Source organism: Stenella coeruleoalba, assembly GCF_951394435.1.
Source record: "Stenella coeruleoalba genome assembly, contig: scaffold_33, whole genome shotgun sequence".
In the NCBI taxonomy this organism is placed as follows: domain Eukaryota; kingdom Metazoa; phylum Chordata; class Mammalia; order Artiodactyla; family Delphinidae; genus Stenella; species Stenella coeruleoalba.
In genome coordinates this window covers 680,925-698,370 of record NW_027646420.1, presented here as the reverse complement: position 1 = coordinate 698,370, position 17,446 = coordinate 680,925, and the positions used below count along the sequence as shown (strand labels likewise).

Below are 17,446 nucleotides of genomic sequence, written 5' to 3'. Positions count from 1 at the left end.
CCTAGGCTCTGTTGCTTTGTTTTTTAGATGTTTCAGGAAACACCATACACATCTCCCGAGTGTCTGTTGGCAATTTACATCCCGCCCATCAGCATAACAAGGCTCCCAGTTCTCCATGGCCTGTCCTGCCTTTCTGGGTTTTACACTTTTTTCAGATGGCTCTTTTGACCGGGGGGAAGTGAGACTTCATTGTAGTGCAGATTTCCTTTGCAAGCTTGCTTGGTTGGCCAAAAAGGGCGTATGCGTTTTTTCCTGAATATATTCAGGAAAAAACGCATACGCCCTTTTGGCACAGTGCATCATTGTGGACGTTCTGCCTCTTTTCCTATGCTTTCAATGCAATTCCAGTCTACCTCCTGAAATCGGTATCCTGCAATTCTGCCCCGCTTTCAAGTCCTCTTGGCAGCCTTACTTCAGTATATTTTTGGACGATAGCTGTCATTTATAACTATGCAGGTTTGTGAATTACAGAGACCCTGAGCTCCTTTCTTCAACTCGCTTTCTTTTGAGCTGGCCGCGACACCGCAGGATGGCTTCAGGCCCTAATCTGGTTCCGGCACGGCATGCTGAGCCTTTGGTTATTTCCTCTTCCTGGTGGGAAATGAGAGTTAAATTTGCCCGTCCAGACACCTCCAGCTAGCCTCTCATTGGTTCTCGCTATTCCTGTTCATCTTCCGCAGAAATTGCAAACTGGGCCAAACAGGAGGTTAAAGGCGCTGACTCTCCAAGTGGGGAGAGTGTTAGTAAAGCGTCTGGAATGTTGCACCCGAGTACCAGGGGAGGAAAACTGAGACATATTTGAACACGTCTCCCTTTCACATGGTTGATCATACTTGGGTTCCACATGCATGTTTTAGCTGAAGGAAGAATAACTTAAACCTGGAGAGTTGAGACCCGTGGAATGGGTACCATGCAATATGACTTCAAAGGGTCTTCATTTGCTCACCGAACCTCTCCAATCCTATCACTGCTGCGTTTATGCCCCTGTACACATGCTTGATTCTCTTTTGGAGACATAGCAATCCATAGGTTTTACGATACTTACTAGTCAGGTACATTCTTAGGCGTTTAATATGCGGTGTTGAGTCCATTTCGTTGAGCAAGGAGTAGCTCTTGTCTATTCCATATTTGACTTAAGGAACTTTATCTGTGCTCATTTCAATCTGTGGTTTTATGCAGCACCCCAACTCACCTTTACCCTTAAGCAAGCATAAGTTGGTTTTCTAAATTTGAGACCCTGTTCTGTTCTGTAATTCAGTTCCTGTGTAGCCAAGTTTACATTCCGTGTATTACTGATATCTTATGATGTTTCTTTTTCTGTGTGACTTACTTCAGTTAGAATCATCATACCTGAATCCACTCATTGTGATGCTAAGGGCCTGATGACATAGATTTCATTGCTGAGTGATATTGCTTTGTAAGTAAATACCACAACTTCTTTATCCATTTTTCACTTTCTGCGATGTTGAACTTGTACTGTAAACGAGGTTCTTGTAAACAGAGCCGTTCCAAACTTTGGGGTGGCTGTGTCTTTTTGATTTTAATTTCCCTAAGCTATAGGACCATAAGTGGAAGTGTCCTAGGTTCTGTTGCTTTGTTTTTTAGATGTTTCAGGAAACACCATACACTTCTCCCGAGTGGTTGTTGGCAATTTACATCCCGCCCATCAGCATCACAAGGCTCCCAGTTCTCCATGGCCTGTCCTGCCTTTCTGGATTTTACACTTTTTTCAGATGGCCCTTTTGACCGGGGGGAAGTGAGACTTCATTGTAGTGCAGATTTCCTTTGCAAGCTTGCTTGGTTGGCCAAAAAGGGCGTATGCGTTTTTTCCTGAATATATTCAGGAAAAAACGCATACGCCCTTTTTGGCCAAGTGCATCATTGTGGACGTTCTGCCTCTTTTCCTATGCTTTCAATGCAATTCCAGTCTACCTCCTGAAATCGGTTTCCTGCAATTCTGCCCCGCTTTCAAGTCCTCTTGGCAGCCTTACTTCAGTCTATTTTTGGACGATAGCTGTCATTTATAACTCTGCAGGTTTGTGAATTACAGTGCCCCTGAGCTCCTTTCTTCAACTCGCTTTCTTTTGAGCTGGCCGCAACACTGCAGGATGGCTTCAGGCCCTAATCTGGTTCCGGTACGGCACGCTGAGCCTTTGGTTATTTCCTCTTCCTGGTGGGAAATGAGAGTTAAATTTGCCCGTCCAGACACCTCCAGCTAGCCTCTCATTGGTTCTCGCTATTCCTGTTCATCTTCCGCAGAAATTGCAAACTGGGCCAAACAGGAGGTTAAAGGCGCTGACTCTCCAAGTGGGGAGAGTGTTAGTAAAGCGTCTGGAATGTTGCACCCGAGTACCAGGGGAGGAAAACTGAGACATATTTGAACACGTCTCCCGATCACATGGTTGATCATACTCTGGGTTCCACATGCATGTTTTAGCTGAAGGAAGAATACCTAAAACCTGGGTAGTTGAAACCCGTGGAATGGGTACCATGCAATATGACTTCAAAGGGTCTTCATTTGCTCACCGAACCTCTCCAATCCTATCACTGCTGCGTTTATGCCCCTGTACACATGCTTGATTCTCTTTCGGAGACATAGCAATCTATAGGTTTTAAGATACTTACTAGTCAGGTACATTCTTAGGCGTTTAATATGCGGTGTTGAGTCCATTTCGTTGAGCAAGGAGTAGCTCTTGTCTATTCCATATTTGGCTTAAGGAACTTTATCTGTGCTCATTTCAATCTCTGGTTTTATGCAGCAACCCAACTCACCTTTCCCCTTAAGCAAGCATAAGTTGGTTTTCTAAATTTGAGACCCTGTTCTGTTCTGTAATTCAGTTCCTGTGTAGCCAAGTTTACATTCCGTGTATTACTGATATCTTATGATGTTTCTTTTTCTGTGTGACTTATTTCAGTTAGAATCATCATACCTGAATCCACTCATTGTGCTGCTAAGGGCCTGATGACACAGATTTCATTGCTGAGTGATATTGCTTTGTAAGTAAATACCACAACTTCTTTATCCATTTTTCACTTTCTGCGATGTTGAACTTGTACTGTAAACGAGGTTCTTGTAAACAGAGCCGTTCCAAACTTTGGGGTGGCTGTGTCTTTTTGATTTTAATTTCCCTAAGCTATAGGACCATAAGTGGAAGTGCCCTAGGTTCTGTTGCTTTGTTTTTTAGGTGTTTCAGGAAACACCATACACTTCTCCCAAGTGTCTGTTGGCAATTTACATCCCGCCCATCAGCATAACAAGGCTCCCAGTTCTCAATGGCCTGTTGCCTTTCTGGATTTACACTTTTTTCAGATGGCCCTTTTGACCGAGGGGAAGTGAGACTTCATTGTAGTGCAGATTTCCTTTGCAAGCTTGCTTGGTTGGCCAAAAAGGGCGTATGCGTTTTTTCCTGAATATATTCAGGAAAAAACGCATACGCCCTTTTTGGCCAAGTGCATCATTGGGGACGTTCTGCCTCTTTTCCTATGCTTTCAATTCAATTCCAGTCTACCTCCTGAAATCGGTTTCCTGCAATTCTGCCCCGCTTTCAAGTCCTCTTGGCAGCCTTACTTCAGTCTATTTTTGGACGATAGCTGTCATTTATAACTCTGCAGGTTTGTGAATTACAGTGCCCCTGAGCTCCTTTCTTCAACTCGCTTTCTTGTGACCTGGCCGCAACACCGCAGGATGGCTTCAGGCCCTAATCTTGTTCCGGCCAGGCATGCTGAGTCTTTGGTTAATTCCTCTTCCTGGTGGGAAATGAGAGTTAAATTTGCCCGTCCAGACACCTCCAGCTAGCCTCTCATTGGTTCTCGCTATTCCTGTTCATCTTCCGCAGAAATTGCAAACTGGGCCAAACAGGAGGTTAAAGGCGCTGACTCTCCAAGTGGGGAGAGTGTTAGTAAAGCATCTGGAATGTTGCACCCGAGTACCAGGGGAGGAAAACTGAGACATATTTGAACACGTCTCCCGTTCACATGGTTGATCATACTCTGGGTTCCACATGCATGTTTTAGCTGAAGGAAGAATACCTTAAACCTGGAGAGTTGAGACCCGTGTAATGGGTACCATGCAATATGACTTCAAAGGGTCTTCATTTGCTCACCGAACCTCTCCAATCCTATCACTGCTGCGTTTATTCCCCTGTACACACGCTTGATTCTCTTTTGGAGACATAGCAATCCATAGGTTTTAAGATACTTACTAGTCAGGTACATTCTTAGGGGTTTAATATGGGGTTTTGAGTCCATTTCGTTGAGCAACGAGTAGCTCTTGTCTATTCCATATTTGGCTTAAGGAACTTTATCTGTGCTCATTTCAATCTCTGGTTTTATTCAGCACCCTAACTCACCTTTACCCTTAAGCAAGCATAAGTTGGTTTTCTAAATTTGAGACCCTGTTCTGTTTTGGAATGCAGTTCCTGTGTAGCCAAGTTTACATTCCGTGTATTAGTGATATCTTATGATGTTTCTTTTTCTGTGTGACTTATTTCAGTTAGAATCATCGTACCTGAATCCACTCATTATGCTGCTACGGGCCTGATGACATAGATTTCATTGCTGACTGATACTGCATTGTACGTAAGTACCACAAGTTCTTTATCCATTTTTCACTTTCTGCGATGTTGAACTTGTACTGTAAACGAGGTTCTTGTAAACAGAGGCGTCCCAAACTTTGGGGTGGCTGTGTCTTTTTGATTTTAATTTCCCTAAGCTATAGGATCATAAGTGGCAGTGCCCTAGGCTCAGTTGATTTGTTTTTTAGATGTTTCAGGAAACACCATACACTTCTCCTGAGTGGTTGTTGGCAATTTACATCCCGCCCATCAGCATAACAAGGCTCCCAGTTCTCCATGGCCTGTCCTGCCTTTCTGGATTTTACACTTTTTTCAGATGGCCCTTTTGACCGGGGGGAAGTGAGACTTCATTGTAGTGCAGATTTCCTTTGCAAGCTTGCTTGGTTGGCCAAAAAGGGCGTATGCGTTTTTTCCTGAATATATTCACGAAAAAACGCATACGCCCTTTTTGGCCAAGTGCATCATTGTGGACGTTCTGCCTCTTTTCCTATGCTTTCAATGCAATTCCAGTCTACCTCCTGCAATCGGTTTCCTGCAATTCTGCCCCGCTTTCAAGTCCTCTTGGCAGCCTTACTTCAGTCTATTTTTGGACGATAGCTGTCATTTATAACTCTGCAGGTTTGTGAATTACAGTGCCCCTGAGCTCCTTTCTTCAACTCGCTTTCTTGTGACCTGGCCGCAACACCGCAGGATGGCTTCAGGCCCTAATTTGGTTCCGGCACGGCACGCTGAGCCTTTGGTTATTTCCTCTTCCTGGTGGGAAATGAGAGTTAAATTTGCCCGTCCAGACACCTCCAGCTAGTCTCTCATTGGTTCTCGCTATTCCTGTTCATCTTCCGCAGAAATTGCAAACTGGGCCAAACAGGAGGTTAAAGGCACTGACTCTCCAAGTGGGGAGAGTGTTAGTAAAGCGTCTGGAATGTTGCACCCGCGTACCAGGGGAGGAAAACTGAGACATATTTGAACACGTCTCCCGTTCACATGGTTGATCATACTTGGGTTCCACATGCATGTTTTAGCTGAAGGAAGAATACTTTAAACCTGGAGAGTTAAGACCCGTGTAATGGGTACCATGCAATATGACTTCAAAGGGTCTTCATTTGCTCACCGAACCTCTCCAATCCTATCACTGCTGCGTTTATGCACCTGTACACATGCTTGATTCTCTTTCGGAGACATAGCAATCCATAGGTTTTAAGATACTTACTAGTCAGGTACATTCTTAGGCGTTTAATATGTGGTGTTGAGTCCATTTCGTTGAGCAAGGAGTAGCTCTTGTCTATTCCATATTTGACTTAAGGAACTTTATCTGTGCTCATTTCAATCTCTGGTTTTATGCAGCACCCCAACTCACCTTTTCCCTTAAGCAAGCATAAGTTGGTTTTCTAAATTTGAGACCCTGTTCTGTTCTGTAATTCAGTTCCTGTGTAGCCAAGTTTACATTCTGTGTATTACTGATATCTTATGATGTTTCTGTTTCTGTGTGACTTACTTCAGTTAGAATCATCATACCTGAATCCACTCATTGTGCTGCTAAGGGCCTGATGACACAGATTTCATTGCTGAGTGATATTGCTTTGTAAGTAAATACCACAACTTCTTTATCCATTTTTCACTTTCTGCGATGTTGAACTTGTACTGTAAACGAGGTTCTTGTAAACAGAGCCGTTCCAAAGTTTGGGGTGGCTGTGTCTTTTTGATTTTAATTTCCCTAAGCTATAGGACCATAAGTGGAAGTGTCCTAGGTTCTGTTGCTTTGTTTTTTAGATGTTTCAGGAAACACCATACACTTCTCCCGAGTGGTTGTTGGCAATTTACATCCCGCCCATCAGCATAACAAGGCTCCCAGTTCTCCATGGCCTGTCCTGCCTTTCTGGATTTTACACTTTTTTCAGATGGCCCTTTTGACCGGAGGGAAGTGAGACTTCATTGTAGTGCAGATTTCCTTTGCAAGCTTGCTTGGTTGGCCAAAAAGGGCGTATACGTTTTTTCCTGAATATATTCAGGAAAAAACGCATACGCCCTTTTTGGCCAAGTGCATCATTGTGGACGTTCTGCCTCTTTTCCTATGCTTTCAATGCAATTCCAGTCTACCTCCTGAAATCGGTTTCCTGCAATTCTGCCCCGCTTTCAAGTCCTCTTGGCAGCCTTACTTCAGTCTATTTTTGGACGATAGCTGTCATTTATAACTCTGCAGGTTTGTGAATTACAGTGCCCCTGAGCTCCTTTCTTCAACTCGCTTTCTTTTGAGCTGGCCGCAACACCGCAGGATGGCTTCAGGCCCTAATCTGGTTCCGGTACGGCACGCTGAGCCTTTGGTTAATTCCTCTTCCTGGTGGGAAATGAGAGTTAAATTTGCCCGTTCAGACACCTCCAGCTAGCCTCTCATTGGTTCTCGCTATTCCTGTTCATCTTCCGCAGAAATTGCAAACTGGGCCAAACAGGAGTTTAAAGGCGCTGACTCTCCAACTGGGGAGAGTGTTAGTAAAGCATCTGGAATGTTGCACCCGAGTACCAGGGGAGGAAAACTGAGACATATTTGAACACGCCTCCCGATCACATGGTTGATCATACTCTGGGTTCCACATGCATGTTTTAGCTGAAGGAAGAATACCTTAAACCTGGAGAGTTGAGACCCGTGGAATGGGTACCGTGCAATATGACTTCAAAGGGTCTTCATTTGCTCACCGAACCTCTCCAATCCTATCACTGCTGCGTTTATGCCCGTGTACACACGCTTGATTCTCTTTTGGAGACATAGCAATCCATAGGTTTTAAGATACTTACTAGTCAGGTACATTCTTAGGCATTTAATATGGGGTTTTGAGTTCATTTCGTTGAGCAAGGAGTAGCTCTTGTCTATTCCATATTTGGCTTAAGGAACTTTATCTGTGCTCATTTCAATCTCTGGTTTTATGCAGCACCCCAACTCACCTTTCCCCTTAAGCAAGCATAAGTTGGTTTTCTAAATTTGAGACCCTGTTCTGTTTTGGAATGCAGTTCCTGTGTAGCCAAGTTTACATTCCGTGTATTACTGATATCTTATGATGTTTCTTTTTCTGTGTGACTTATTTCAGTTAGAATCATTGTACCTGAATCCACTCATTATGCTGCTACGGGCCTGATGACATAGATTTCATTGCTGAGTGATACTGCATTGTACGTAAGTACCACAAGTTCTTTATCCATTTTTCACTTTCTGTGATATTGAACTTGTACGGTAAACGAGGTTCTTGTAAACAGAGCCGTTCCAAACTTTGGGGTGGCTGTGTCTTTTTCATTTTAATTTCCCTAAGCTATAGGACCATAAGTGGAAGTGCCCTAGGTTCTGTTGCTTTGTTTTTTAGATGTTTCAGGAAACACCATACACTTATCCCGAGTGGTTGTTGGCAATTTACATCCCGCCCATCAGCATAACAAGGCTCCCAGTTCTCCATGGCCTGTCCTGCCTTTCTGGATTTTACACTTTTTTCAGATGGCTCTTTTGACCGGGGGGAAGTGAGACTTCATTGTAGTGCAGATTTCCTTTGCAAGCTTGCTTGGTTGGCCAAAAAGGGCGTATACGTTTTTTCCTGAATATATTCAGGAAAAAACGCATACGCCCTTTTTGGCCAAGTGCATCATTGTGGACGTTCTGCCTCTTTTCCTATGCTTTCAATGCAATTCCAGTCTACCTCCTGAAATCGGTTTCCTGCAATTCTGCCCCGCTTTCAAGTCCTCTTGGCAGCCTTACTTCAGTATATTTTTGGACGATAGCTGTCATTTATAACTCTGCAGGTTTGTGAATTACAGTGCCCCTGAGCTCCTTTCTTCAACTCGCTTTCTTTTGAGCTGGCCGCAACACTGCAGGATGGCTTCAGGCCCTAATCTGGTTCCGGTACGGCACGCTGAGCCTTTGGTTATTTCCTCTTCCTGGTGGGAAATGAGAGTTAAATTTGCCCGTCCAGACACCTCCAGCTAGCCTCTCATTGGTTCTCGCTATTCCTGTTCATCTTCCGCAGAAATTGCAAACTGGGCCAAACAGGAGGTTAAAGGCGCTGACTCTCCAAGTGGGGAGAGTGTTAGTAAAGCGTCTGGAATGTTGCACCCGAGTACCAGGGGACGAAAACTGAGACATATTTGAACACGTCTCGCGTTCACATGGTTGATCATACTTGGGTTCCACATGCATGTTTTAGCTGAAGGAAGAATACCTTAAACCTGGAGAGTTGAGACCCGTGTAATGGGTACCATGCAATATGACTTCAAAGGGTCTTCATTTGCTCACCGAACCTCTCCAATCCTATCACTGCTGCGTTTATGCCCCTGTACACATGCTTGATTCTCTTTTGGAGACATAGCAATCCATAGGTTTTACGATACTTACTAGTCAGGTACATTCTTAGGCGTTTAATATGCGGTGTTGAGTCCATTTCGTTGAGCAAGGAGTAGCTCTTGTCTATTCCATATTTGACTTAAGGAACTTTATCTGTGCTCATTTCAATCTCTGGTTTTATGCAGCACCCCAACTCACCTTTCCCCTTAAGCAAGCATAAGTTGGTTTTCTAAATTTGAGACCCTCTTCTGTTCTGTAATTCAGTTCCTGTGTAGCCAAGTTTACATTCCGTGTATTACTGATATCTTATGATGTTTCTTTTTCTGTGTGACTTATTTCAGTTAGAATCATCATACCTGAATCCACTCATTGTGCTGCTAAGGGCCTGATGACACAGATTTCATTGCTGAGTGATATTGCTTTGTAAGTAAATACCACAACTTCTTTATCCATTTTTCACTTTCTGCGATGTTGAACTTGTACTGTAAACGAGGTTCTTGTAAACAGAGGCGTCCCAAACTTTGGGGTTGCTGTGTCTTTTTGATTTAAATTTCCCTAAGCTATAGGACCATCAGTGGCAGTGCCCTAGGCTCTGTTGCTTTGTTTTTTAGATGTTTCAGGAAACACCATACACTTCTCCCGAGTGTCTGTTGGCAATTTACATCCCGCCCATCAGCATAACAAGGCTCCCAGTTCTCCATGGACTGTCCTGCCTTTCTGGATTTTACACTTTTTTCAGATGGCTCTTTTGACCGGGGGGAAGTGAGACTTCATTGTAGTGCAGATTTCCTTTGCAAGCTTGCTTGGTTGGCCAAAAAGGGCGTATGCGTTTTTTCCTGAATATATTCAGGAAAAAACGCATACGCCCTTTTTGGCCAAGTGCATCATTGTGGACGTTCTGCCTCTTTTCCTATGCTTTCAATGCAATTCCAGTCTACCTCCTGAAATCGGTTTCCTGCAATTCTGCCCCGCTTTCAAGTCCTCTTGGCAGCCTTACTTCAGTCTATTTTTGGACGATAGCTGTCATTTATAACTCTGCAGGTTTGTGAATTACAGTGCCCCTGAGCTCCTGTCTTCAACTCGCTTTCTTGTGACCTGGCCGCAACACCGCAGGATGGCTTCAGGCCCTAATCTGGTTCCGGCCCGGCATGCTGAGCCTTTGGTTAATTCCTCTTCCTGGTGGGAAATGAGAGTTAAATTTGCCCGTCCAGACACCTCCAGCTAGCCTCTCATTGGTTCTCGCTATTCCTGTTCATCTTCCGCAGAAATTGCAAACTGGGCCAAACAGGAGGTTAAAGGGACTGACTCTCCAAGTCGGGAGAGTGTTAGTAAAGCATCTGGAATGTTGCACCCGAGTACCAGGGGAGGAAAACTGAGACATATTTGAACACGTCTCCCGTTCACATGGTTGATCATACTCTGGGTTCCACATGCATGTTTTAGCTGAAGGAAGAATACCTTAAACCTGGAGAGTTGAGACCCGTGAAATGGGTACCGTGCAATATGACTTCAAAGGGTCTTCATTTGCTCACCGAACCTCTCCAATCCTATCACTGCTGCGTTTATGCCCCTGTACACATGCTTGATTCTCTTTTGGAGACATAGCAATCCATAGGTTTTAAGATACTTACTAGTCAGGTACATTCTTAGGCATTTAATATGGGGTTTTGAGTCCATTTCGTTGAGCAAGGAGTAGCTCTTGTCTATTCCATATTTGGCTTAAGGAACTTTATCTGTGCTCATTTCAATCTCTGGTTTTATGCAGCACCCCAACTCACCTTTCCCCTTAAGCAAGCATAAGTTGGTTTTCTAAATTTGAGACCCTGTTCTGTTTTGGAATGCAGTTCCTGTGTAGCCAAGTTTACATTCCGTGTATTACTGATATCTTATGATGTTTCTTTTTCTGTGTGACTTATTTCAGTTAGAATCATCGTACCTGAATCCACTCATTATGCTGCTACGGGTCTGATGACATAGATTTCATTGCTGAGTGATACTGCATTGTACGTAAGTACCACAAGTTCTTTATCCATTTTTCACTTTCTGTGATATTGAACTTGTACGGTAAACGAGGTTCTTGTAAACAGAGGCATCCCAAACTTTGGGGTGGCTGTGTCTTTTTGATTTTAATTTCCCTAAGCTATAGGACCATAAGTGGAAGTGCCCTAGGCTCTGTTGCTTTGTTTTTTAGGTGTTTCAGGAAACACCATACACTTCTCCCGAGTGTCTGTTGGCAATTTACATCCCGCCCATCAGCATAACAAGGCTCCCAGTTCTCCATGGCCTGTCCTGCCTTTCTGGATTTTACACTTTTTTCAGATGGCCCTTTTGACCGGGGGGAAGTGAGACTTCGTTGTAGTGCAGATTTCCTTTGCAAGCTTGCTTGGTTGGCCAAAAAGGGCGTATGCGTTTTTTCCTGAATATATTCAGGAAAAAACGCATACGCCCTTTTTGGCCAAGTGCATCATTGTGGACGTTCTGCCTCTTTTCCTATGCTTTCAATGCAATTCCAGTCTACCTCCTGAAATCGGTTTCCTGCAATTCTGCCCCGCTTTCAAGTCCTCTTGGCAGCCTTACTTCAGTCTATTTTTGGACGATAGCTGTCATTTATAACTCTGCAGGTTTGTGAATTACAGTGCCCCTGAGCTCCTTTCTTCAACTCGCTTTCTTGTGACCTGGCCGCACCACCGCAGGATGGCTTCAGGCCCTAATCTGGTTCCGGCACGGCACGCTGAGCCTTTGGTTAATTCTTCTTCCTGGTGGGAAATGAGAGTTAAATTTGCCCGTCCAGATACCTCCAGCTACCCTCTCATTGGTTCTCGCTATTCCTGTTCATCTTCCGCAGAAATTGCAAACTGGGCCAAACAGGAGGTTAAAGGGACTGACTCTCCAAGTCAGGAGAGTGTTAGTAAAGCGTCTGGAATGTTGCACCCGAGTACCAGGGTACGAAAACTGGGACATATTTGAACACATCTCCCGATCATATGGTTGATCATACTCTAGGTTCCACATGCATGTTTTAGCTGAAGGAAGAATACCTTAAACCTGGGTAGTTGAAACCCGTGGAATGGGTACCATGCAATATGACTTCAAAGGGTCTTCATTTGCTCACCGAACTTCTCCAATCCTATCACTGCTGCGTTTATGCCCCTGTACACATGCTTGATTCTCTTTCGGAGACATAGCAATCCATAGGTTTTAAGATACTTACTAGTCAGGTACATTCTTAGGCTTTTAATATGAGGTGTTGAGTCCATTTCGTTGAGCAAGGAGTAGCTCTTGTCTATTCCATATTTGGCTTAAGGAACTTTATCTGTGCTCATTTCAATCTCTGGTTTTATGCAGCACCCCAACTCACCTTTACCCTTAAGCAAGCATAAGTTGGTTTTCTAAATTTGAGACCCTGTTCTGTTCTGTAATTCAGTTCCTGTGTAGCCAAGTTTACATTCCGTGTATTACTGATATCTTATGATGTTTCTTTTTCTGTGTGACTTATTTCAGTTAGAATCATCATACCTGAATCCACTCATTGTGCTGCTAAGGGCCTGATGACACAGATTTCATTGCCGAGTGATATTGCTTTCTAAGTAAATACCACAACTTTTTTATCCATTTTTCACTTTCTGCGATGTTCAACTTGTACTGTAAACGAGGTTCTTGTAAACAGAGCCGTTCCAAACTTTGGGGTGGCTGTGTCTTTTTGATTTTAAATTCCCTAAGCTATAGGACCATAAGTGGAAGTGCCTAGGCTCTGTTGCTTTGTTTTTTAGATGTTTCAGGATGCACCATACACTTCTCCGGAGTGGTTGTTGGCAATTGACATCCCGCCCATCAGCATAACAAGGCTCCCAGTTCTCCATGGCCTGTCCTGCCTTTCTGGATTTTACACTTTTTTCAGATGGCCCTTTTGACCGGGGGGAAGTGAGACTTCATTGTAGTGCAGATTTCCTTTGCAAGCTTGCTTGGTTGGCCAAAAAGGGCGTATGCGTTTTTTCCTGAATATATTCACGAAAAAACGCATACGCCCTTTTTGGCCAAGTGCATCATTGTGGACGTTCTGCCTCTTTTCCTATGCTTTCAATGCAATTCCAGTCTACCTCCTGAAATCGGTTTCCTGCAATTCTGCCCCGCTTTCAAGTCCTCTTGGCAGCCTTACTTCAGTCTATTTTTGGACGATAGCTGTCATTTATAACTCTGCAGGTTTGTGAATTACAGTGCCCCTGAGCTCCTTTCTTCAACTCGCTTTCTTGTGAGCTGGCCGCAACACCACAGGATGGCTTCAGGCCCTAATCTGGTTCCGGCACGGCACGCTGAGCCTTTGGTTAATTCCTCTTCCTGGTGGGAAATGAGAGTTAAATTTGCCCGTCCAGACACCTCCAGCTAGTCTCTCATTGGTTCTCGCTATTCCTGTTCATCTTCCGCAGAAATTGCAAACTGGGCCAAACAGGAGGTTAAAGGGACTGATTCTCCAAGTCGGGAGAGTGTTAGTAAAGCATCTGGAATGTTGCACCCGAGTACCAGGGTACGAAAACTGAGACATATTTGAACACGTCTCCCGATCACATGGTTGATCATACTCTAGGTTCCACATGCATGTTTTAGCTGAAGGAAGAATACCTTAAACCTGGGTAGTTGAAACCCGTGGAATGGATACCATGCAATATGACTTCAAAGGGTCTTCATTTGCTCACCGAACCTCTCCAATCCTATCACTGCTGCGTTTATGCCCCTGTACACATGCTTGATTCTCTTTCGGAGACATAGCAATCCATAGGTTTTAAGATACTTACTAGTCAGGTACATTCTTAGGCGTTTAATATGAGGTGTTGAGTCCATTTCGTTGAGCAAGGAGTAGCTCTTGTCTATTCCATATTTGGCTTAAGGAACTTTATCTGTGCTCATTTCAATCTTTGGTTTTATGCAGCACCCCAACTCACCTTTACCCTTAAGCAAGCATAAGTTGGTTTTCTAAATTTGAGACCCTGTTCTGTTCTGTAATTCAGTTCCTGTGTAGCCAAGTTTCCATTCCGTGTATTACTGATATCTTATGATGTTTCTTTTTCTGTGTGACTTATTTCAGTTAGAATCATCATACCTGAATCCACTCATTGTGCTGCTAAGGGCCTGATGACACAGATTTCATTGCTGAGTGATATTGCTTTCTAAGTAAATACCACAACTTTTTTATCCATTTTTCACTTTCTGCGATGTTGAACTTGTACTGTAAACGAGGTTCTTGTAAACAGAGCCGTTCCACACTTTGGGGTGGCTGTGTCTTTTTGATTTTAAATTCCCTAAGCTATAGGACCATAAGTGGAAGTGCCTAGGCTCTGTTGCTTTGTTTTTTAGATGTTTCAGGAAGCACCATACACTTCTCCGGAGTGGTTGTTGGCAATTTACATCCCGCCCATCAGCATAACAAGGCTCCCAGTTCTCCATGGCCTGTCCTGCCTTTCTGGATTTTACACTTTTTTCAGATGGCCCTTTTGACCGGGGGGAAGTGAGACTTCATTGTAGTGCAGATTTCCTTTGCAAGCTTGCTTGGTTGGCCAAAAAGGGCGTATGCGTTTTTTCCTGAATATATTCAGGAAAAAACGCATACGCCCTTTTTGGCCAAGTGCATCATTGTGGACGTTCTGCCTCTTTTCCTATGCTTTCAATGCAATTCCAGTCTACCTCCTGAAATCGGTTTCCTGCAATTCTGCCCCGCTTTCAAGTCCTCTTAGCAGCCTTACTTCAGTCTATTTTTGGACGATAGCTGTCATTTATAACTCTGCAGGTTTGTGAATTACAGTGCCCCTGAGCTCCTTTCTTCAACTCGCTTTCTTGTGAGCTGGCCGCAACACCGCAGGATGGCTTCAGGCCCTAATCTGGTTCTGGCACGGCACGCTGAGCCTTTGGTTAATTCCTCTTCCTGGTGGGAAATGAGAGTTAAATTTGCCCGTCCAGACACCTCCAGCTAGTCTCTCATTGGTTCTCGCTATTCCTGTTCATCTTCCGCAGAAATTGCAAACTGGGCCAAACAGGAGGTTAAAGGGACTGACTCTCCAAGTCAGGAGAGTGTTAGTAAAGCGTCTGGAATGTTGCACCCGAGTACCAGGGTACGAAAACTGAGACATATTTGAACACGTCTCCCGATCACATGGTTGATCATACTCTAGGTTCCACATGCATGTTTTAGCTGAAGGAAGAATACCTTAAACCTGGGTAGTTGAAACCCGTGGAATGGGTACCATGCAATATGACTTCAAAGGGTCTTCATTTGCTCACCGAACATCTCCAATCCTATCACTGCTGCGTTTATGCCCCTGTACACATGCTTGAATCTCTTTCGGAGACATAGCAATCCATAGGTTTTAAGATACTTACTAGTCAGGTACATTCTTAGGCGTTTAATATGCGGTGTTGAGTCCATTTCGTTGAGCAAGGAGTAGCTCTTGTCTATTCCATATTTGGCTTAAGGAACTTTATCTGTGCTCATTTCAATCTCTGGTTTTATGCAGCACCCCAACTCACCTTTCCCCTTAAGCAAGCATAAGTTGGTTTTCTAAATTTGAGACCCTGTTCTGTTCTGTAATTCAGTTCCTGTGTAGCCAAGTTTCCATTCCGTGTATTACTGATATCTTATGATGTTTTTTTTCTGTGTGACTTATTTCAGTTAGAATCATCATACCTGAATCCACTCATTATGCTGCTACGGGCCTGATGACATAGATTTCATTGCTGAGTGATATTGCTTTGTAAGTAAATACCACAACTTCTGTATCCATTTTTCACTTTCTGTGATGTTGAACTTGTACTGTAAACGAGGTTCTTGTAAACAGAGGCGTCCCAAACTTTGGGGTGGCTGTGTCTTTTTGATTTTAATTTCCCTAAGCTATAGGACCATAAGTGGAAGTGCCCTAGGCTCTGTTGCTTTGTTTTTTAGATGTTTCAGGAAGCACCATACACTTCTCCGGAGTGGTTGTTGGCAATTTACATCCCGCCCATCAGCATAACAAGGCTCCCAGTTCTCCATGGCCTGTCCTGCCTTTCTGGATTTTACACTTTTTTCAGATGGCCCTTTTGACCGGGGGGAAGTGAGACTTCATTGTAGTGCAGATTTCCTTTGCAAGCTTGCTTGGTTGGCCAAAAAGGGCGTATGCGTTTTTTCCTGAATATATTCAGGAAAAAACGCATACGCCCTTTTTGGCCAAGTGCATCATTGTGGACGTTCTGCCTCTTTTCCTATGCTTTCAATGCAATTCCAGTCTACCTCCTGAAATCGGTTTCCTGCAATTCTGCCCCGCTTTCAAGTCCTCTTAGCAGCCTTACTTCAGTCTATTTTTGGACGATAGCTGTCATTTATAACTCTGCAGGTTTGTGAATTACAGTGCCCCTGAGCTCCTTTCTTCAACTCGCTTTCTTGTGAGCTGGCCGCAACACCGCAGGATGGCTTCAGGCCCTAATCTGGTTCTGGCACGGCACGCTGAGCCTTTGGTTAATTCCTCTTCCTGGTGGGAAATGAGAGTTAAATTTGCCCGTCCAGACACCTCCAGCTAGTCTCTCATTGGTTCTCGCTATTCCTGTTCATCTTCCGCAGAAATTGCAAACTGGGCCAAACAGGAGGTTAAAGGGACTGACTCTCCAAGTCAGGAGAGTGTTAGTAAAGCGTCTGGAATGTTGCACCCGAGTACCAGGGTACGAAAACTGAGACATATTTGAACACGTCTCCCGATCACATGGTTGATCATACTCTAGGTTCCACATGCATGTTTTAGCTGAAGGAAGAATACCTTAAACCTGGGTAGTTGAAACCCGTGGAATGGGTACCATGCAATATGACTTCAAAGGGTCTTCATTTGCTCACCGAACATCTCCAATCCTATCACTGCTGCGTTTATGCCCCTGTACACATGCTTGAATCTCTTTCGGAGACATAGCAATCCATAGGTTTTAAGATACTTACTAGTCAGGTACATTCTTAGGCGTTTAATATGCGGTGTTGAGTCCATTTCGTTGAGCAAGGAGTAGCTCTTGTCTATTCCATATTTGGCTTAAGGAACTTTATCTGTGCTCATTTCAATCTCTGGTTTTATGCAGCACCCCAACTCACCTTTCCCCTTAAGCAAGCATAAGTTGGTTTTCTAAATTTGAGACCCTGTTCTGTTCTGTAATTCAGTTCCTGTGTAGCCAAGTTTCCATTCCGTGTATTACTGATATCTTATGATGTTTTTTTTCTGTGTGACTTATTTCAGTTAGAATCATCATACCTGAATCCACTCATTATGCTGCTACGGGCCTGATGACATAGATTTCATTGCTGAGTGATATTGCTTTGTAAGTAAATACCACAACTTCTGTATCCATTTTTCACTTTCTGTGATGTTGAACTTGTACTGTAAACGAGGTTCTTGTAAACAGAGGCGTCCCAAACTTTGGGGTGGCTGTGTCTTTTTGATTTTAATTTCCCTAAGCTATAGGACCATAAGTGGAAGTGCCCTAGGCTCTGTTGCTTTGTTTTTTAGATGTTTCAGGAAACACCATACACTTCTCCCGAGTGTTTGTTGGCAATTTA

General features: G+C 43.8%; 1 long non-coding RNA gene across 2 annotated transcripts in view; it reads left to right on the top strand.

Moving 5' to 3' along the window:
• The window catches only part of LOC307181120, a 977,962-nt gene that overhangs the window by 498,240 nt on the left and 462,276 nt on the right, over nucleotides 1-17,446 (top strand). The window lies entirely within an intron of this gene.